The following is a 22,978-nucleotide window of genomic DNA, read 5'->3' on the forward strand; positions in this document are numbered from 1 at the left end:
CCCATCTCCACCCTACCCCCCTCACTCCCCATGCACTTGGCCCTCTGGGGTTTAAATTTCCTTTGTGCTCAGAATTTGATGTTCTGTGCTGACTGCCACACCCTGTTTACATGTAGCCTACAATAGTTGGACTTACTGGGCAACAAGATGTTTCAGCTGGTAAATATGTTGGCTGTCTTGATGATCAGAATGATCCCAGGAATCTGTGTAAGAGAAAGAGAGAACTAAATTCTCCAAATTTCCTCTGACCTCTACTCATGCGCTATGGTGTACACATAGCCACAAAAATGAATAAATTAATATGTAAGTAAAACATTAAAAACCAGAATTTTCAGCTAATTTAACTTGTTAAATAAATTTCATAGAAGGTTTTGGGATAACTTTGATGATAAATAGAGGAAGCTGGCATGCTGAGTCTTGTCTGCCATTACTAGTTAGTGCTTAATGCTTTCCTAGATAGCTTTCCATTATGGTGACAAAACACTTTGGGGCAATCAACTCAAAAGTTGGAAAGATTTATTTAGGTCCATATTTTCAGAGATTTGCACCAATGGACAGCTGGTTCCATTTTTTTTTTTTTTTTTGAGTGCAGAACATCATGGCTGAGGTCATGTGGTAGGGGGAAACTATTAACTATAAAGTAATTGGGAAGAAACATTACATATGGAAAAGGAGAAGCTAGGTACCCAGGTCTGCTTTGATGGTATATCTCCAATGATCTAGCTTTCATAGACTATGATTAATGCCTGAAGTTTCCAACATCTCTCCCAACTGAATCTAAATAAAGAACTGTCTTCAAAACATATCTTTGGGGACAATTAAGATTAAAGCAATTATAATCATTGAGCAGTGGCTGTGCTCAACTGTTTGATCCTGGAATGAACTCTACTCTATGACTTACTTGTATGTCCATCATCCTCACAGGTAAACCTGCATTCTAATGAGTGCTAAGACAATGCTTCTCCTGGGGAACAACTGAACTTTAACAGAAATTATTTAAAGTGAATATCTACATACAAAACAATTAAATGTAGACATACTCAGTCCTTCAGCAAAGCTTTTAGGGATATCTACTATATATTACTCAAATTCAATCTCCAAAGACAAACCAGTCCTAGATTATCAGTACTGATTCAGAAATACCAACATCAGTTCCTGTGGCCAGTAACTTTAACTTTTTAGAAAATGTGTGGCGAGCTTCATTCTTTCATTTATCTCAGGATTTAGTGACCATAGTTAACAAGATTGTCAAAAATATGTCACAGTGTTGGCACATAAAAGGAAACAAAAATAAATTGAACTAGAACATTGGCATTGTTATCATTTTATTACCTGCCTTTATAGATTTTGAGTAAATGAAAGTGTTCCCTTGCTCCATAGATAAACAGCACTGTACCTCAGTCTGAAGAACAACACCACACTAATGAACAGCTGTGAAGGCAACAAGAGCTGGGTAAATATACAAGACAACAAATGATTTTTTAAGTTCAATAGTCCATGAACAATAACTGTAATTAAACTCAGTAAAGAATTAGGAAAGAGAAGCTATTCAGAGTTGGAAAATCACACCACCACAACAGTGGAGCAGCCTGTGAGAACTGAGGACATGGAAGGGATTGGTGGGTTGCTGACGCACTGTGCTTTGTTTTCAACATAATTGATTTTCTTCTGTGTCAAAAATCATTTTTTCTCCCCTGAGAATATAAGGCTAAATTCATGGTCAATATGTCCCTGAAGTTACCATATTTGCAAGTGTACAATTTAGGTAGTGGGAGAAATGAAGCATACCATACAATGCTTTCCTTCACCTATTTTTTGATAGTCATTTCAGCAGACAATTTCCTGTATTTAATGGAAACATGACAACTGAAAGTCTATTCACAAGCATAGTTTATCATCTTCTTTGCTCGGTACTTCTTCACATTCAATGCATTTGATTCTGACATTATTTATCTAGAGCATTTCTGGCTTGTCTTATTTTCTTGCATTCCTATCATTCTTTATGGCATGGGCCCTGACAGTTCATTGATGCCATTATACAACCTGACAGCTGTGTTCAGACATAACATTGAGAGTAGAGTGAAAAGCCAGGAGAAATATATGGTAATGGTACGTGATTGGTTCCACAAGACCAAAGGAAACAGAAGTTTAAAATGTCAATCTGAGTAGCTACATCTGTATTACTATTATGAAAAGAATGGGTTTGTGAGTTTCTGAATTCTTCCTTAAACCCCATTTTTCCCAAGGGAAAGTTCATTAGTTCTAGAAACCACAATAGCCCAACTACAACTAATGGTGTGTGTGTGTGAGGGAAAAGTGTAAACACAATCAATGGAGAGCGAATGTGGTGAACCCATTCTGTTCAAAAGCAATGGGAAACCCAAACTGACTTCTCTCTTTTGTGAGGTAAAAAGAGTAAATTGAATGAAGTAACTGAATTAGCCACTGATAATCTTTCTATTCTAGCCATGAGGCTAGCAGAAATGATAATGATTCAGTGAAAATTGAAAATAGCCAGAATCTTGTTACTGAATTGTCTGTATTTCAAGGGGCTGTCACTCAACTGTAGCTTTCTATCTCAGAAATCTCTACAGATGCTTTTAGGGTTTCATCATCATTTTGAAACACAGTATAACATAAAGGTCCTCAGTGAACTTCTCATGGAATCTATTTTACTCTAGCCGAGATATTTCTAATCTTCGTGTTGCAAAATTGAGAGTAACACTAGCCAGTTAGAATTCTGCAAGATTTTATCTTGGTAGAAGATGCAATTTCATCCATAATTTATAAGCAGCATGTTACACACATAATTGAAAATTCTTTGACAAATATTAACAATTTAAGTAGTATTATATCCTGTTTCTATTTTCCACCTTAAATCCTTTAGAAAAAATATATTCTCACTGTCTATCTGTGTGTGTGTGTGTGTGTGTGTGTGTGTGTGTGTGTGTAGAAAGAGAGAGAAAGAGAGAGACAAGAACAGGGTGCCATAGCTCCTGGAGCTGGAGTTACAAGTAGTTTTGAGCTGCCCAGTATAAGTGCTGGAATCTAAACCCTGGTCACCTTGTTTTGTTTGTTTTGTTTTTTTAAATCACTTCATTCAATCTTTATGTAAAGTATCTTTTCCAAGGATGATGTATGTTGCAAGCATGTTGTAGTGATTAGAGATTAGGTATATCTGATTTTAGAATCTATAATCTTTCTTTATTCTTTGTTTCTTCTTCTTTTTCTTTTTATTTTTTATTTTATTTTTATTTTTATTTTTTTGAGGCAAGATCTCTCTGTATAACAGCCCTAGCTGTCCTGGAAGTCACTCTATTGACCATGCTGTCCTCAAACAGAAATCCATCTGCCTCCATCTTCTGAGTGCTGAGATCTATTAAAATGTCTAATCTTAACCTTGCACAATCTTCTTTTCCTTTCTAATAGCCTCAAATCATACAGAAGAAGATTCAAAGATTTAGTTTAGCTAAAATTACCACCTTTGTTCTGGGGTAATGTGATATTGTGTTCCCAAAAATATTGTGAAGGTGAATAAACTAATCTGGGGTCAGAGAACAGGATGACCATAATATTAAACACGAGGATAGGCAGTGGTAGCACCCTCCTTTAATCCTAGCATTTCAGAGACAGAAATACCTCTGGATCTCTGAGTTCAAGGCCACAGTAGAAACAACCAGGCATGGTGACACATGCCTTTAATCCCAGAAATCCAGCCTTTAATCCCAGGGAGTGACGGCAGAAAGTAGAAAGATATATAAGGCATGAAGACCAGAAACTAGAAGCATTTGCTTGTTTTAGCATTTGGCTGGTTAAGCATTCAGGCTTTGGAGCAACACAGTTCAGCTGAGATTCATGTGGATGAGGACTCAGAAACTTCCAGCCTGAGGAAACAGGATCACCTGAGGAACTAGCAAGGTGAGGTAGCTGTGGCTTGTTCTGTCTCTCTGATCTTCCAACATTCACCCTAATAACTGGCCTCAGGTTTGTTTTTATTAGTAAGAACGTTTAAGATTCCTGCTACATGGTAATGTAGTTTTCTCATTTGTAGTCCTGTGGATAAGTTATATCCTATATGTCTCTCAGAATAGTCATATATGTTCAGATTTTATTTGCTCATTAGTCTGTATTTAAGAACTTGTGCCTTGGTTTAAAGTCTCCTCTAGGCTTACCTAGAAAGTGGTTGATTTGAAATATCCCTCGGTGATTCTTCCCAGTATTTGATTTATCTTTGGGTAACGAAACTGGGTAGTAAGATCTCACTTTTGGACAGAGGTTGCTATTAAGGACTTAATTTGTACCTCCCCAAGTTTGTGCATAAAACTCTTAACCTTTAGTGTGAATGTATTTGGAAATGATGCCTTTCAGTTTAGTGAGGCCATGTCATGAATTTGGTATCTTCATAAAAACAAACAAAAAAAAGTTACCATAGGTCTTCCCTTCATACATATCATAAGAGAGACAGACACAAGATGGCTGCTGTCTATAACCCAAGAACAACTTTTCCAGGGGTCACTGCACCCTGAGTAGTTAGTTTTTATTGTAGAGTTGATACAACCTAGAACCACATGGGAATGTGGAAACCCTAACTACAGAATCTCCTAGATTATACTGGCCTGAAGCCACATCTATGAGAGACTTTCTTGATTGATGCTTGAACTTGCACAGCCCGTGGTCACAGCACCATCCCTAGGCAGATAGGCTTGGGAAGTGTAAGAAAGTTAGCAGAGACCAAGCCAAGAAGTGAGGCTGCATACTCTGATTAAATTACTTTGTTACCCTTCCTCAGAAGTAGATTGTGACCTAGAAGTGTTAGCATCAAAAAAATAAAAAAAAGAAGAGAAAGAAAGAAGAAGGAAGGAAGGAAGGAAGAAAAGAAAGACAATAAGAAAGAAAGAAAGAAAGAAGGAAGGAAGGAAGGAAGGAAAGAAGGAAGGAAAGAAACTAATATGCAGTGCCACTGGCCTCTTGATATTATGTTTTCTTTTAATAAAATGTGAGAAGTTAATTTTGTTACACAAGCAATCTACTCTATGGTAAATAGCCGCAGCTACCTTAATAGACTAATTCTAGCTATGAAAGTTTAGCATGAACATTGACTTCATGAAAGCATTCAAACTGGAAGAAAAATGAGATCTTCCAGTGTAGATGACATTCTAAAAAGTCTTAGTAAATAAGAAATGCAGAGCCAAATACAGAGTTAAAGCCTAAGAGATCAGAGCACTAGCAAAGCCCAAGACTACCTTTAGCTTACCAGTCACTGACATCCTTCCCCTGAGAGAGAGAGACATTCTGTGTGACCTGGCTTTCTAGTGTCTTTCTGTTCTACCTTCTCATTGGCTCTAAACCCAACCACATGATTTCTTCCTCCCTGTCTGTCTATATAGACTTCCAGGTCTCTATGATTTGTACTGGGATTAAAGGTTAGGATCACCTCTTGGCTGTGTCCTTGACTACACAGAGACTCTGCTAGCCATGCGATCAGATTAAGGGTATGTGCCACCACAGCTGGACTTCTGCTAAAATGCTCACTTTTAGCTCTGACCCGCAGGCAACTTTATTTATTAACAAACAAATAAAACCACATTGCAGCACAAATAAAATATCACCATATTCCAGGGAAATGTAGTGTCATAATATTAGAAAACTACTCAAGGAAGTGACATCATCTCCAGGCTGAAGCTAAATGGCAGAAGCTTCCATAAGCCTGTGAATATCAGAAAGGGCAGATGTCTTGGGTCGCCTTAGTCATCATCTAGCAACCTCCTAACTCCTAGGAGTATATGTGAATGTCAGATTGTCTGTGTTACTTGACAGTTCATAGCTAAAATTGTGGCTTTTAGGGGCTATGTTCCCTCACAAACTGACTGTAATAGCCCCTTTTTCTTAGATTTCTAGAATTATGAGGTTATAAATATATGTTTGTGTCCTTTTGAGGAATCTCTTTCTTGAGTGCAGATAAAAATCAAAACAAAAACCCATCTATGCCAAAGATCCCTTTTTCCTTTCCTTGAATGCTTCTGTTTTTTAGAACTGAGTAAGAAAAGTTGGAACATTTCATACCAACTATGAGACCAAAATGAGCCACCTTAGAAATAAGACCAACATACTTTCAATCTAAAACTAAGGCCTAAGATTTTCCCTTTTAGGTACAGGCCATAAGTTACTAGAATGGGCCACAAGTTACTGAAACGAGTCAGTCCAGTTTCCAGAAACCAGGAAGTGTAAAAATACAGAGTCAGAGGCCTGAGACCCCAGCCACTTCCTGAGACTTAGAAAACAGCCCCCAGCTTCCATCCTGCCCCAGAACTCCCATCTGGACCAGAGGTGAGTGCCTGAGGTCATACCCAGAGAGGCCCTGCACCTAGGTTCCAGCCCTGGGCACCAGCCATTCCAGGGAAGAACTGCCCAACTTGGCCCCAGTTTCTGGCCATCTGGTGGGCCCTGCAGGAAGGTTCCCCTTCTCCAAGACCCCCAGCAGACCCTACAATCTCCACGCCCTGCCTCCACACTCATCAGCCTGAGACACCAGCTACTTCCAGAGACTTAAAAACCAGCCCCCAGCTCCCATCCAGCCAGCCATCTGGACCAGAGCTCCCATCCTGCCCACAGCTTCCATCTGGACCAGAAAGAAGCTCCCTAAATCTGTCAGCTCTGTCTGGACCAAGTGCACTGATAAGGCCAAAAAAAAAAAAAACGAATCCTCAAGGAGATGGGCAGATATCAAGGCAGAAGTACATACAACAAAATAAAGAGCAATACAGCTTCACCAGAACCTAGCCCTTCTCCAATAGCTAGACATGAATATCACAGAATGGAAGAAGCAGAAGAAAACAACCATATAAATAACAACATGAAGAGGATAGAGCCTTATATAGAGGAAATCACAAATAAAGTGGAGGAACAGAAAAAAAAAAATGGGAAGAACCCCCCCAAAAAAACTAGAGGAAAGGACAAATAAAGTAGAAATAAAAAATAAGTCCCTGAAAGAAAATCATGAAAAAGCAATGAAACAGATGAGGGAAACAGTCCAAGACCTGAAAAGGGAACTAGAAAAAATGAAGAAGACACAAGCAGAAGGAATGCTGGAAATAGAAAAACTGAGTAAACAAACAAGAAATTCAGATGCAAGAATCACCAACAGAATGTAAGAGATGGAAGAGAGGATCTCTGGTGTTGAAGATACGGTAGAAGAAATAGATTCATCAGTCAAAGAAAACACTAAAACCAACCAAGTCATGACCCAAAATGTCCAAGAAATTTGGGACACCATGAAAAGACCAAACCTACGAATAATAGGGATAGAGGAAGGAGAAAACCAACTCAAAAGTACAGAAAATATATTTAACAAGATCATAGAAGAAAACTTTCCCAACTTAAAGACAGAAATGCCTATGAAGATACAAGAAACCTATAGAACACCAAACAGACTAGAACTCAAAAAAAGTTCCCTCACCACATAATAATTAAACAACTAAAAGTGCAGAATAAAGAAATAATATTAAGAGCAGCAAAGGAAAAAGGGCAAGTGATTTATAAAGGCAAACCCATCAGAATAACACCCAATTTCTCAATGGAGACTTTGAAAGCCAGAAGGACCTGGACAGATATAATGCAGACACTAAGAGACCATGGATGCCAGCCTAGACTAATATACCCAGCAAAAATTTGAATCTTCATAGACGGAGTGAACAAGACATTCCAGAACAAAACCAGATTTAAACAATACCTATTCACAAATCCAGCCCTACAGAAAGCACTAGAAGGAAAATTCCAACCTAAGGAAGGCAGAAACACCCATGAAAACACAGGCAATAGATAACACCACAGCAGTAAACCCCAAAGAAGAGAAGTACACACACACTACCACAAAAAATAAAATAAAATAATAAAATAATAACAGGAATGAACAATCACTGGTCATTAATATCTCTTAATATGAATGGACTTAATTCACATATAAAAAGACACAGACTAACAGAATGTATATGAAATGAGGACCCATCCTTCTGATGCATACAAGAAATACACCTCAAATTCAAAGATAGACACCTCCTAAGAATAAGAGGCTGGGAAAAGACTTTCCAATCAAATGGTCTTAAGAAACAAGCTGATTTAGCCATCCTAATATTGAGCAAAATAGACTTCAAACTAAAATCAATCAGAAGAGAACATGAAGGACATTACATACTCATCACAGGAAAGATCCACCAAGATGAAGTCTCAATTTTGAACATTTATGCCCCAAACACAAGGGCACCCACATATGTAAAAGAAACATTACTAAAGCTTAAATCACATATAAAACCCCACACATTAATAGTGGGAGACTTCAACACCCCAATTTCACCTCTGGACAGATCGGCCAAATTGAAACTTAACAGAGAAATAAAGGACTTAACTGATGTTATGACTCAAATGCACTTAACCAATATCTACAGAACATTTCATCAGAACAAAAAAGAATATAACTTCTTCTCAACACCCCATATAACCTTCTTTAAAATTGACCACATACTTGGCCAGAAAGCAAATCTCAACAGATACAAAACAATTGGAATAACCTCCTGTGTTCTATCAGACCACCATGGCTTAAAGTTAGCTTTCAACAACAACCAAAACTACAGAAAACTTACAATCTCATGGAAGCTGTATAATGCTCAACTGAATCACCAATGGGTTAAGGAAGAAATAAAGAAAGAAATTAAAGACTTCTTAGAGATCAATGAAAAGGAATACACCACATACCCAAACTTATGGGACACTATGAAAGCAGTGCTAAGAGGGACATTCATAGCACTAAATGCCCTCATAAAGAAGTTGGAGAAATCTCACACTATTGACTCAACAGCACACCTGAAATATCTAGAACAAGAAGAAGGGAAGTCTCATAGGAAGAATAGATGCCAGGATATTATAAAATTGACAGCCAAAATCAATAAAATAGAAACAAAGAGAAAAATACAAGGGATTAATGAAACAAAGAGTTGGTTTTTGAGAAGATCAACAAGATAAACAAGCCCTTATCCAAACTAACCAAAAGACAGAGAGAGAGCATCCAAATTAACAAAATCAGAAATGAAAAGGGGGACATAACAACAGAAAATGAGGAAATCCAGAGAATCATCAGCTCATACTTCAAAAACCTCTACTCCACAAAACTGGAAAATCTAAAAGAAATGGATAATTTTCTGGATAGGTACCACATACCTAAGTTAAATCAAGACCAGATAAACCATTTAAATAGTCCAATAACCCCTAAGTAAATAGAATCAGTCATTAAAAGTCTCCCAACCAAAAAAAGCCCAGGATCAGATGGTTTCACTGCAGAATTCTACTAGATCTTTAAAGAAGACTTAATACCAATATTCTTTAAATTGTTCCACACAATAGAATCAGAAGGAATATTACCAAACTCATTCTATGAGGTTCATTTCCCCTGATTCCTAAAACATACAGATGCAACAAAGAAAGAGAACTACAGACCAATCTCCCTCATGAACATTGATGCAAAAATACTCAATAAAATACTGGCAAACAAGAATACATCAAAACAATTATCCACCATGATCAAGTAGGCTTCATCCCAGAGATGCAAGGGTGGTTCAACATTCAAAAGTCCATCAATGTAATACACCACATTAAGAAACTCAAAGGAAAAAAAAAAGATCATCTCACTAGATGCAGAAAAGGCATTTGACAAAATTCAACACCCCTTCATGACAAATGTCTTGGAGCAATCAGGAATACAGTGAACATACCTAAACATAATAAAGGCAATCTACAGGCCAACAGCCAACATCAAATTAAATGGAGAGAAACTCAAAGCAATACCACTAAAATCAGGAACAAGGCAAGGCTGCCCCCACTCCCCATACTTATTCAATATAGTACTTGAAGTTCTAGCCAGAGCTATAAGACAACAAAAGGAGATTAAGGGGATACAAATTGGAAAAGAAGAAGTCAAGCTTCCCCTATTTGCAGATGACATGATAGTATACATGAAAGACCACAAAAATTCAACCAAGGAACTGATACAGCTTATAAACACCTACAGCAACATAGCAGGATACAAGATCAACTCAAAAAAATCAGCACGCCTCCTATATACAATAGACAAACAGGCTGACAAGGAAATCAGAGATACATCACCCTTTACAATAGCCAAAAATGATATAAAATACCTTGTGGTTACTCTAACTAAGCAAGTGAAAGACCTATATGACAACAACTTTAAGTCCCTGAGAAAAGAAATTGAAGAACATGTCAATAATGGAAAGATCTCCCATGCTTTTGGACAGGCAGGATTAACAAAGTAAAAATGGCAATCTCACCAAAAGCAATCTACAGATTCAGTGCAATCCTCATCAAATTACCAACACAATTCTTCACAAACCTGGAAAGAATAATACTCAACTTCATATGGAAAAACAAAAAACATAGAATAGCAGAAAGAATCCTGTACAATAAAATGACCTTTAATGGCATCACAATCCCCGACCTCAAGCTCAACTATAGTGCTACAGTAATAAAAACAGCTTGGTACTGGCATAAAAACCAACATGTGGACCAATGGAAGCGAACTGAACACCCTGACATTAACCCGCACACCTATGAACATATAATTTTTGACAAAGAAGCCAAAACCGTACAATGGAATAAAGAAAGCATTTTCAACAAATGGTGCTGGCAAACCTGGATGTCAATGTGTAGAAGGCTGCAAATAGATCCATATCTGTCACCATGCACAAAAGTTAAGTCCAAGTGGATCAAAGACCTCAACATAAATCCAGTTAGTCTGAAACCTATAGAAGAGGAAATAGAAAGTAGTCTTGAATGCATTGGCATGGGAAATCACTTCCTAAATATAACACCAGTAGCACAGACACTGAGAGAAACAATCAATCAATGGGACCTGTTGAAACTGAGAAGCTTTTGTTGAGCAAAGGACACGGTCAGCAAGATGAAGTGACATCCTACAGAATGGGAAAAGGTCTTCACCAACCCAACCTTTGACAGAGGGCTGATATCCAGAATATGTAAAGAACTCAAGAAATTAGACATCAAAACGGCCCAACAATCCACTAAAGAAATGGGCTATAGAACTAAACAGAGAATTCTCAACAGAGGAAGCTCATATGGCTGAAAGACATTTAGGGAATTGCTCAACATCCTTAATTATCCGGGAAATGCAAATCAAAACGACTCTGAGATACCACCTTACACCTGTCAGAATGGCTAAGATCAAAAACGCTGAAGACAGCTTATGCTGGAGAGGATGTGGAGCAAGGGGAACTCTCCTCCACTGCTAGTGGGAATGCAAGCTTGTACAGCCACTTTGGAAATCAATATGGCGCTTCCTTAGAAAATTGGGAATCCATCTCTCCCAAGACACAGCTGTAGCACTCTTGGGCACATACCCAAGGAATGCTCAATCATACCACAAGGGCATTTGCTCAGCTATGTTCATATCAGCATTGTTTGTAATAGCCAGAACCTGGAAACAACCTAGATGCCCTTCAACTGAAGAATGGATAAAGAAAATATGGTACATATACACAATGAAGTACGACTCAGCAGAGAAAAACAATGACATCATGAGGTTTGGAGGCAAATGGATGGATCTAGAAAAAAAATTATCCTGAGTGAAGTAACCCAGACTCAAAAAGACAAACATGGTATGTACTCACTCATAGGAGGATACTAGATGCAAAACAAAGATGACTAGACTGCTACTCACAACTCCAGGGAGGCTACCTAGAAAACAGGACCCTAGGAAAGACACAGGGATTACCCAATGACAGAGAAACAGATGAGATCTACATGAACAACCTGGATGACAGTGGGAGTAATGAAGGGCAAGATTTAATGGAAAGAGTGCTTAGGGGAGCAGGAGATTCCAGCTGGATCAATAACAGAAAGGGAGAACAAGGAATAACAGACCATGATAAATGAAGACCACATGGGAATAGGAAGAAGCAGAGTGCTAGAGAGTTCCCCAGAAATCCACAATGATACATCCACTGTAGACTACTGGCAATGTTCGAGAGAAAGCCTGATATGACCTAGTCTGTGATCAGATGGCCAAACACCCTAACGGTTGTGTTAGAACTCTCATCCAATAACTGATGGAAGTGGATGCAGAGATCCTCAGTCAGGCCCCAGGTGGAGCTCCAGAAGTCCAATTGGTGAGAAAGAGGAGGGAATATATGATTGAGAATTGTTGAGACCAATATTTCAAAAAGTACAGGGACAAATAGCCAAACTAATGGAAACACATGAATTATGAACCAAAAGCTGTGGAGCCCCCAACCTGATCAGTCCTTCTGGATAAGTGAGACAATTGAATAGCTTGACCTGTTTGGGAGGCACTCAGGCAGTGGGACCAGGACCTGCCCTTAGTGCTAGAGCTGGCTCTTTGGAACCTGGGGCCTATGTGGGGACACTTTGCTCAGCCTGGAAAGAGGGGACTGGACTTGCAGGTACTGAATCTACCAGGTGGAGCTGAATCCCCAGGGAGTCTTTGCCCTGGAGGAGATGGGAATGGAGGGGGTGTGGGGTGGGGAGGAGGGGCTGCGGGGAAGGCAGAAGTGGGGTGGGAGGGGGGAAGAACAGGAGAACCCATGGCTGATATGTAAAATTGAAACACAAATATCCGTATAAAAAATAAAATTTGAAATAAAAAAGTACACAGTCACAAGGTAGTCGCGAGGTAATGACTGCCAGACTATAGAATGTCCTCTCCCTGGTTCCCTAGGTAACTGACCATAAATATGCCCCCACCTAAGGGCAGCCAATGAGAGATGGTGGTGTGCAACCACTCCCTTAAAAGTAAAGATTAAGCCATGATTTCTAGAAAGTCCCTAGAAGCCACAATCCCAATCAGAATTGTACCTGTACTAGCACCCCTAAGTGGTGTAACCTTGTTGTTTTTTCCTTTAAAAACTGAACTTGCACAGAGGCAGGCACTTCCTCCAGCTTCCACTGGTTGGATGTATTGGACAAAGTCCCTGCCTAGGCTTGTATTACTTTTGGATATCCCAATTTAAACCTTTCTTTTGCATTCTGGCATGCTTGTTTTGGGTGGTCTTTCTGGGGTTCTTGATCTGGGCACACTTAACTTAAAAAAACAAAACGTTCTCCTCTTCCTCACTTCTCAACCAGGGAGTATCTTCCTCCTCCTCCTCCTCCTCCTCCTCCTCCTCCTAATCCTCCTCTTCCTCCTCCTCCTCCTCCTCCTTCTTCTTTTATTTTCTACTTCAGAAAGAATGCTCCATTGAAAAGTTTTATGGTAAAGTGGGCAAGGAATTCCTTTTTATATTTTAAACAAAAAAAAAGAGGTAATAAAATCAACAGGAATATTTCTTAGACAAATCTTAGTCTTCACCATTGTCTCCCTGTAAATTTCAAGGCTGTAGCTCAATTTTAACTCTTTGATCTCACCTTTTGGCGCTTTGCAAAGCCTAGCCTTAAAGTAGTTACATGTCTCTAGGTAATAAGGGAACAAAAATAAAATTACAGGCAGAATAGATCTGGAACCTAAAGGGTCTGTCTAATTCTTGTTTGTATCATAAAAAAAAGAGCAAGCACATTCAGCACAAAATTTATTTTATTATACTCAGAATTGACACAGATTGATCAAAACCATCCTTTTAAAAATTATTTTATTGGGTAGTCCAAGAACCTCTGAGGTAAAACCAGTCCACTTTGTGATTTTATAGTCCTGAGCAATCCTTTTAGAATTACAGAAGTTAGAAAGGTAGAAAATAAAACTACAGCTGGCAAATAAGAATTTGTGTATATTGCAAACCTTTCCTCCATCCCTCTCAAAGAACTTGCACCTGCCTATGCTTCCTTTCTATTTTCCTGGTCTTGTCATAACTTCCCCTTGTATACTCATATCTGAGTATTTGGAGTTAGGAATGATAATTGAGAGAAAGATGGGGTGTTTGTCTTTCTGGAACTGTGTTAACTCACCCAACTTAATCTCTTCTAGGTCCATTCTTCTACCTTCAAATTTCATGATTTTGTTTTCCTTTACAGCTGAATAGTATTTCATTGTGTTTGTGTACCATATTTTATTATCCATTCATCTGTTGAAAGACATTTTGATTGTTTACATTTTCTGACTATTGTGAATAGAATAGCAATGACAGTTGCTGGGCAAGTATTAGTGATGTAATTCTATTTTAATTTAAAATGTATAAAAATAAAATAAAATTAAAAAAAATATCATGGAAACAAATAAGTTTTTGATGAATTGCTATCCCAAGACAGCCTAGAACCCTTGCTTTCCCTGTTATGTGTGGATGTTGCCCATCATGTAAAAAAGCTAAGTGCAAGATTATCCATCTTCTAGGTTGAAGGCATCCTTCATGAATGAATGCACAGCAGATGATAAGGAAAATGAAGAACAAGATTCCCACATAAAGGCACCAGAAGCACTGAAATTTTCTGCCTGTATCTTTTGGATTCTCTGATCATGGTTGACCTCAGAACTCAGACTAAGGAGCCCAAGGCACATGGAGTCCATCCACAGTTCTTTCAACTCTGAGCTCAGCTAAACTCTCAGGCCCCTGGTAGCTAGCACCTAAGATAAGGGCTTCCAGAAAACTCAAAATCAACTATTGTATATAAAACCCAAATCATGAAATGCCAAGATGAGTGAAGGCTACTCAGAGAGACACAGAGGTTAAGAAGTTTTTCAGAATCCCTGATGATTCTTAGGTCATTTTACTTACATTTATGTCAGACCCAAACAGTAACAGGGGATGAAACCAAAGAGCTTGATACTTGGTTGTTGACTCTCCTCGTATTAATTAACCCTGCTCTCAAAGAGTGAAGCAAGATGCCCTGGAAAAGTCTTCTCTAGCTGTAAGATTTCCAGAGCAAATATGATTTGTAATAGAAATAACTCAGAGTAAATAAATGTCCCTTTGAGCCAACTGAGCTGGAATGCAGCCGTGACTTGATAAGTTCCCTCTAGTTCCATGCAGTTTTTTTTTTTTTTTTAATGGAGAACCCAGTGTTCTAACTAGACTCCAAAATGTACAGCTCACAGATCATCTTTAGTAAAGCTATTAAATCACATTTTAGTACAGTATGAGGCAAATTTGGAAACTGAGCAGAATTATTGTTGTGGTCAGTATTTTTCCTTTGTGTTCTTTTTCCCAGGAAACATGGAACTCCCAAAACTGTATTGCTGTTTTCTATCCTGTTGGCTTTTAGTTCTCCATCTTATTCACTAAAGCATGTTTGCTGCATTTTAAGAGGCAGGAAATGTGTGAAGTATTTCAGACGCACAGTTTGATTGAAATCTTATTTTTGAAACACCCACAGTTGTATGACTTCACCAAACATTTTTAATCATTATATGATTACAGTTTTCACCTAAAGAAAGACTATGAATTTTTTCTCCAATTTACTTCACTAGTTATTAGTTGTTTTGTTAGTAGAGATATTTATCAGGTTATCTTATTAAAAGAGGAGGTCACATGGTATTTGTATGGATACAACTTGCTTTCCAAATGGAATGATGCATCTTCTTTTAGCCTTCATCTCTGGTACCCCCATCACTGTTCTCTTGCTGATTCTCTTCCCTGTGTCTGCTCTTGCCCTCTTCATAGCCTTCTTGGCAAATTTGTAGGAAACGAGCATTATTGGTTGAATCAATATTTATTTTTATCTTCTGAAAGCTTTGGACAAGAGTCTTTTTCTTCTTTTCTATTTCTTTATCCTCAGGACCTCATATGACTCTGAGCCTAGAGTAGGCATTCAATAAGTAGAATAAACAAATGAGATGCAGTTGTAAGAAAAAACAAATCTGTAAAAAATTTGAGAGTATCACATTTGGTACTATTAATTAATTAAATGAAAAATTCCACCATTAATTATTACAGATATTTTAAGACCTCCAAAGATGTGTATCTCCCTATTGAATTTTTTCATTATAATATTTAAGAAATATAGCAACAAAGAACTAAGCATGTGGGAAATTTTTCTGTCTCTAAAATATACCATCTCTCATTTCTGAATGCTGGAATTGCAAGTGGGCCACCATGTCTTTTGGCATTTGTGTGAGTACAGGCTATCTGAACTCATGTCTGCTGCAAGTGCACTGTATTTCTGAGCCATCTCTCTCTCTGAATTCTTAAATTTATTTCACATTAATTTTCAGCTATAAAAAGTTAAAAGTACATCTTCTTTTTATCAGTGAATATTCTTTTAGCCTCTGTTGTTAGAACTATTATTTTTATCCCCATTTTCACAATGCCACGGTGCCATGCTTCAGAGGGTACTAGACAAATGTGTCTTTAGGCAAAGAGATTCCATCAAGTACTATTTTTTGTCCCTTCTTGCTGTAGCATCCATGTCTCTGGTAGAGTGTCCCCCTGCCCACATTATGGGAAATTGTGTCTCCTGTGCAAGGGTCATTTCTCAGAGATGCTGTATCCTATTTTGCTTCTGGACTCTGCCCCTCTTCCTCTCCAATGCCTTAATTTCTTGTGAAATCAGTGCCATTTACATGTATACTTGACCACCTATAGCTTGCAGAAAGCACTCATTATAACCAAATAACTGTAATGATGTAAGTTTGCATTTTATGCCTTTCTTTATATCATTTTTTGTTTCAGGAATAGAGACCTGAGTGGGTTTGTTGGAAAAGGTATGAGCCTTTCTCTTTATCCTGTGTTTAGGCATATTTACTGATATAGCATTTTATATATGGGAATGAGGCTGTCACATATATCTGCAAGCCTGATACTTGGGTAGCAGTCAGAATCCCTGTTATTTTCCTCTTAGACTTCCTTTTAGATCTGCTGAATTTGTGGCAATTATTTCAAAAGCATGTATGATCTGGGATTCTCTAATCTAGGAAGAGAACCTTTAGAGAAATAGAGCTTAGAATATTTATTTTGCTCCACAGAAAAATTCTAAATGTTAGAATTCTGTTCGCTGTTCCTTTACTTCCCCTAATCCCTCAAGCCAGTTTATTCCCATAAACAGATGGAAGGAGGTCTAAGTGAGACGTGGTACACAATAAATTTCACATAAAGAATTGCAGATCCCCCAATAAAACAAATATTATTCACATAGAATAGGATTGCTGTTCAATAAAGATCACTGAACCAGAGAATAATCAAGGACTCAGCATTTTTTTAAGTTGGTTGATATGTGCACTGGACACTTTCTCCACTACTATTTCCATTTTCAGAGTGCTGCTATTCACATTCAGCCCAAACTAAACTGGAAAGCAGATAAATGTATTGGTTTCCCCCACTGAACCAACAAGATGGAATAGAAAGCATAATAAATCTAAAACTGTCTTGTTCATAAAGTAGAGGAAAGGATATATTCCTGATGATTATATTTAAAACATGCATAGAACTTCTTTTTGAATGCAGCCTTCGCTATATTCTAAAAGTGACTGTGTTGTACTACAGTTCCTGAAAAATAGGCAAAATGGATCATATGTACTGGGATTATTGGAGGCATTCTCACGAACAACCAATTTGGGAGCATGTGGTGATTTGAATAAGAATAGCCCCCTTAGGTTTATATATTTGAGGCTTAGTCATTAAGGAATGGCATTACATGTGAAGAGTTATGCTGTGGATATCGCTCTGTGTAAATAAAGTTCTGATTGGCTAGTGGCCAGGCAGGAAGTATAGGTGGGACAAGAGAGAAGAGAATTCTGGGAAGTGGAAGGCTGGAGAGAGACACCGCCAGCCGCCACCATGAAAAGCAACATGTAAAGACACCGGTAAGCCACAAGCCATGTGGCAAAGTATAGACTAACAAAAATGGGTTAATTTAAGAGAGAAAAAGTAGATAACAAGCAGCCTGCCATGGCCATACAGTTTGTAAACAATGTAAGTTTCTGTGTGCTTTCTTGGTTGGGTCTGAGCGACTGTGGGACTGGCGGGTAAGACAGATTTGTCCTGACTGGGCCAGGCAGGAAAACAATAACTACAAATGGTGTCCAACGTGTTGGCAAGAATTTCCACCTAAAACCTGAGAAAAAAGATTCTAAAACGGAGCTAAAAACAGCTTCCTAGTTGTCTTTCTCAAGGTAGCGGCAGCCTGCCAGTTTGAGCTACTATGGTGGTTCCTGGCTTGTGCGTCTGACCTGCAGTGTGGTGGGAATGAGGAGTCTACAAGCGGCACTTTACTCTGCTACATGGTGGATTTAGCCTTTGCTAGTTAAAAAAAAAAAAAAAAAAAAAGGTGTGGGGGGGTTTTCTGGGCTATGTGCTGCTTTGATAGAACTGCTTCTGATAGTTGATGGTACACATGGCTCCAGACCCAGAGCTGGCGGTAAACTGTACCACTGCCATGTTGGGAAGCTGAGGTGGGCGGAGCCAGCAGCCACAGTGGTGTTTCAGTCTTACAAAGATGGATATTACACAGAGAATCTGGTTTATGTTGTCTTTGTGATTTTTAACTGCAGAGAAAGATTTGGTTGTAAAAGCTGTTGAGTTAAACACATATGTAAATTTTAAAGGTACCTTGACTTCAAAATTTGGATGTAAGGATATGTTGCTTTGGAAAGGAGTCTCTGCTTTTGTTTCCAAAGAAAGCCAGAGGCTGTGGATTTGTTCCAGGTTAAGATACATCAGGTTTGATCAGCCAAGACCACCTGAAAGGTCTCTGATGACACCATGGCCCAGATGATCCAACATCCAGAATGGTTTCAAGGCAACTTGCTCAGAGGTTCGCCCTCACGGACTACTCCATAATCCTAAAATTTTCTTTGTGTCCCCATAAGATACAGCGCCCCCCTCCAGCAGGAAGTAGTAAGAAAAACTACGCCCAAATTCCCAGCTGGCTTTGGAGATGGAATTGGCTCACTCCTTCTCTAAACCCAAGCACATTGTTAAAATAAAAGGTTAAGAGATTCTTGTGTCCCTCTGGTGTGGGACAGAAAAAAACCAATATTTTTCTTTAAAGCAGTTTGATTATAAATGAGATCTCTTTCTAAAGAAAAAAAGGGGATATGATACAGATATAATAGGATGAAAGGGTAGATTAAGAAACTTACTTCTAAAGAGCAACAACTTGTTTAAAATGTTTTACATTGGTATAGATTTTAGTCTATTGATACAAACTTAAAGTTAATTTTGTTATACTGTGTATATATTTCTACTCATGTTTAAGGTATTATGTTTGTATAGCTCATTTAAAATTGAAATGGATAATTAAAAATAGATTAATAATTAGTCATCTATGATAATCATACTCACAGCCATGTTAGTTAAGTCTTCTATATATGCATAGAGATGTTTCAGATAGATAGGTAATCTTCAAATACTTCAAAGACCTACAGAATATGGCATTGAAAATACTTTTAAAATTTAGACTTTCTGGACAGTGAGACATGTCTGCTCCTTGCAGTAATGATTTACTTCAGAGAGGAGGATGGGCATTGAAGACACTTCATATCTTATCTTCACCTTGGCAAAAATAGCCATTTGGGCAAGAAACTGTTCTTGCCTGGACTGCTTGATCGACTGGACATGCAGGACCCATAAAAAGGTGACCACTAAACTTTGCTTGACAAAATGGTCCTTCAGGTTCCTGTTTCACAGAGGAAACTGCCAGACATTCTACAGGACATTGAGAGAAGTGACCGAGAGACTCTAGCCCTGTGGGCTGAAGACAAATGCCCCAACTTTACAAAGGAACATTAGGTGACTGTCCAGGCTGCCAGCTGTCTCTGTCTAATCTTGCAAGACTCCCGAAAAATGCTTGCATCCTTCTCCCAGTTCTCAGGTAATATTATATCCTTCTGAGGTCTTCGATGTGGTTGAAGGCTAGATAGTTACAATTTCCTCAGTTATGATAAAAGATAAGTTAGATATAAAACCTTAGACTCATAAATATAAGATAGATAGGATATCTTCTTTAATATTGTAACTGTAATTCTTGCTTGATAATTGTTTTGTTATATGTAATTGTACTATGTAAAAGTTAAAACCTTCCTTTAAAAAAAAAAGAAAAGGGGAAGTGCTGTGGATATCGCTCTGTGTAAATAAAGTTCTGATTGGCCAGTGGCCAGGCAGGAAGTATAGGTGGGACAAGAGAGAAGAGAATTCTGGGAAGTAGAAGGCTGGAGAGCCACCGCCTACCGCCGCCATGAAAAGCAACATGTAAAGACACCGGTAAGCCACAAGCCATGTGGCAAAGTATAGACTAACAAAAATGGGTTAATTTAAGAGAGAAAAAGTAGATAACAAGCAGCCTGCCTCAGCCATACAGTTTGTAAACAATGTAAGTTTCTGTGTGCTTTCTTGGTTGGGTCTGAGCGACTGTGGGACTGGCGGGTAAGACAGATTTGTCCTGACTGGGCCAGGCAGGAAAACAATAACTACAGAGTTAAGAGTTGCATCCTTGTTGGAGTAGGTGTGACCTTGAGAAAGTACGACACTGGAGGATGGGCTTTGAGGTTTCACACCCTAAGCCAGGCCCAGTGTCTCTCTCTTCTTGCTCCCTGCAGTTCTGGATATAGAACTCTTAGCTATTTTGCCAATATCATATCTGCCTGAATGCCACCATACTCCCTGTCATGATAAGAATGAACTAAATATCTGAATTATAATCAAGAGTTGCCTTGGTCATGATATTTCTTAGCAGCAATACTAGCCCTAACTAAGTTAAATATTCATACCCAGGAGTGGCATAATTTTGTGACTGACCTGACCATACTGCTTGCTGGAGGAATATAGACTTTGAGATTTAGTTTAGGAAAGCAGTTAAATATTTCAAGTGGAGATTAATGGGATATACTAGTAGACACAAGGAAGACAATGGTGTGACAGCAGTGTAAATTATAACAATCTGGCTCATGAAGATTCAGAAGGGACGGATATTAATTAGTGTGTGGCCAAGAGAACATTCTTGTGATATTTTGGCAAAGATTGTGGCTGCTTTTCACTCTTGTCCAAAAAATCTGAGGCTGAATTGAAGAGTTTTGCATTTTCCCTGCTAGTTTTTGGTCTTGTTTTGGTCTAGTATTCCCTTACTATGTTTCTTTTCAGCCCCTTGCAGTAACAAAATGTACACTCTGTGCCATTGCATTTTGGAAGTATTTGATCTGCTTTTTGATTTTGATTTTACAAGGGATTACAGTTAAGAAATTGCCTTAAATCTCAGAAGAGATTTTTTGAACACTGGACTTTTAAACAGTGTTGTGACTGTCAAAGACTGTAGCTAATTTTGGAGTTTGACTGAATATATTTTTTTCTGTTCTTTTATGGTTACAAGCCTCTTGGGGCCAGAGAGTGGAATGTGGTGGCTTGAATAAGAATAGCCCCCATATGCTTATATACTTGAATGCTTTGTAATCAGGTAGCGGCACTATTTGAGAAGGATTAGGAGGTGTTGCTTTGTTAGGGTAGATGTGGCCTTGCTGGTATAAGTATGTTACTGGGGATGGTCTTTGAGGTTTCAATGCCCAAGCTAGATCCAGTAGCTTTCTCTTCCTGTTGCCTGTGGATTCAGATGCAGAACTCTCGGTTACTTCTGTAGCACCATATCTGTCTGTGCTGCCATGCTCCACACCATGACGATAATGGACCAAATCTCTGTAACTGTAAGCAAGCCCCAATTAAATGGTTTCTTTTGCTAGAGTTGCCTTAAACACGATGTCTCTTTATAGCAATAGTTACACAAACTAAGACAGAGCAGGAAGGTTGAAGATGGAGAGGATAGCATCCATTAGCAGTGTAGAGACACTCTGGGATGCTCAAGAGCTGACATGACTCACTAACAAAGATGGAGGGTGGAGGATGGAGGACAGGATATTGTGTTCTTCTAGACAGCCTTCTTTTCCAGGAAAGGCAATGGCCTTGGCTGGACATTTTTGTCTTGTAGGACACTGGACACCACTTTGTGAATAGTCAGTCACAGTCCAATTCCTGAGAGGTTTTGAGTGTCTGATGCAGAAAAGGTGAATTGGTCGAATACCACAGCATCTACCACAGGTGTTATGAATCTTCTTAACTCCAGGATCTGAGGAACACTCTATAAATTTATGACTACATATGCATGACTTTTGTTTCATTCCTTTTGTTTTGCTTTGCTTTGCAGTACAGGAATTTGAGCCTTTGGCATTGCACATGTTAGACAAATGTTCTACAACTTAGCTACAACCCCATCCCACTACATTGCTTTGAGTGTCTATGTTTCCTTCCACGATCTGAGAATAAAGCAGTGTGTTTCAGTCTGCCCTCAGCCTCTGTTATCTTGTTAGGACTTTGTTCAGTTCACAATCATATGACAGGGAAGTGAAGCTTTCATCTTTAGTGTCACCTAGAAAATCAGTAGCTAATAATGGATAAGCATCTTTCTCCATGTGGAGATACATAATTTGACTACTTTCTTTCCTCTTGATGAGCAAAACCTGCCCCTTCATCATAAAGGATTGTATCCTTCACAAATTCAGCAGTCTCATCTTCAGTTAGCCTCTACTTATGATAGACATGGTTCTGGACACTATGAAATTAGATATACACATATATGTAATGCCAACTCCTAGGTTAGATTATGCTCACATGTGCATGGATTTTCTACTTGATTTAAAATGATTGAATGCTAGAAATATATGTGTGAATCTAATATGCTTATATCTATAAAATCTCTACTCTGCAGTGGATTTAAATTGACATCCACTAAGGTTGTAAACATCACCATTTTGTGCTGGTAACATATTTTACTTCTGTTTCTGGAACTCCGCAAATAGAAAAGCACCTCAGAATAGAATGGGAAATATGTGTGGGGAAAGCCCCACAGACCTGGCCAAAAAAACAAAAGATTAAGAATGAGGCTACAAAGACAGTGGATGGAAGGATCTGAGTGCCCAGGCTGCTGCATTCTTTGCAGGAGGAGATCCAGAGTGTTCTAAGATGTTTGTATTGATACACAGTGTTTTCCTTTCTTTGCTAGGTAGGTTCAAATGGACATTATTTTTCCATGAATC

This window comes from Onychomys torridus, chromosome 9 (genome assembly GCF_903995425.1).
Source record: "Onychomys torridus chromosome 9, mOncTor1.1, whole genome shotgun sequence".
Taxonomy (NCBI): Eukaryota; Metazoa; Chordata; class Mammalia; order Rodentia; family Cricetidae; genus Onychomys; species Onychomys torridus.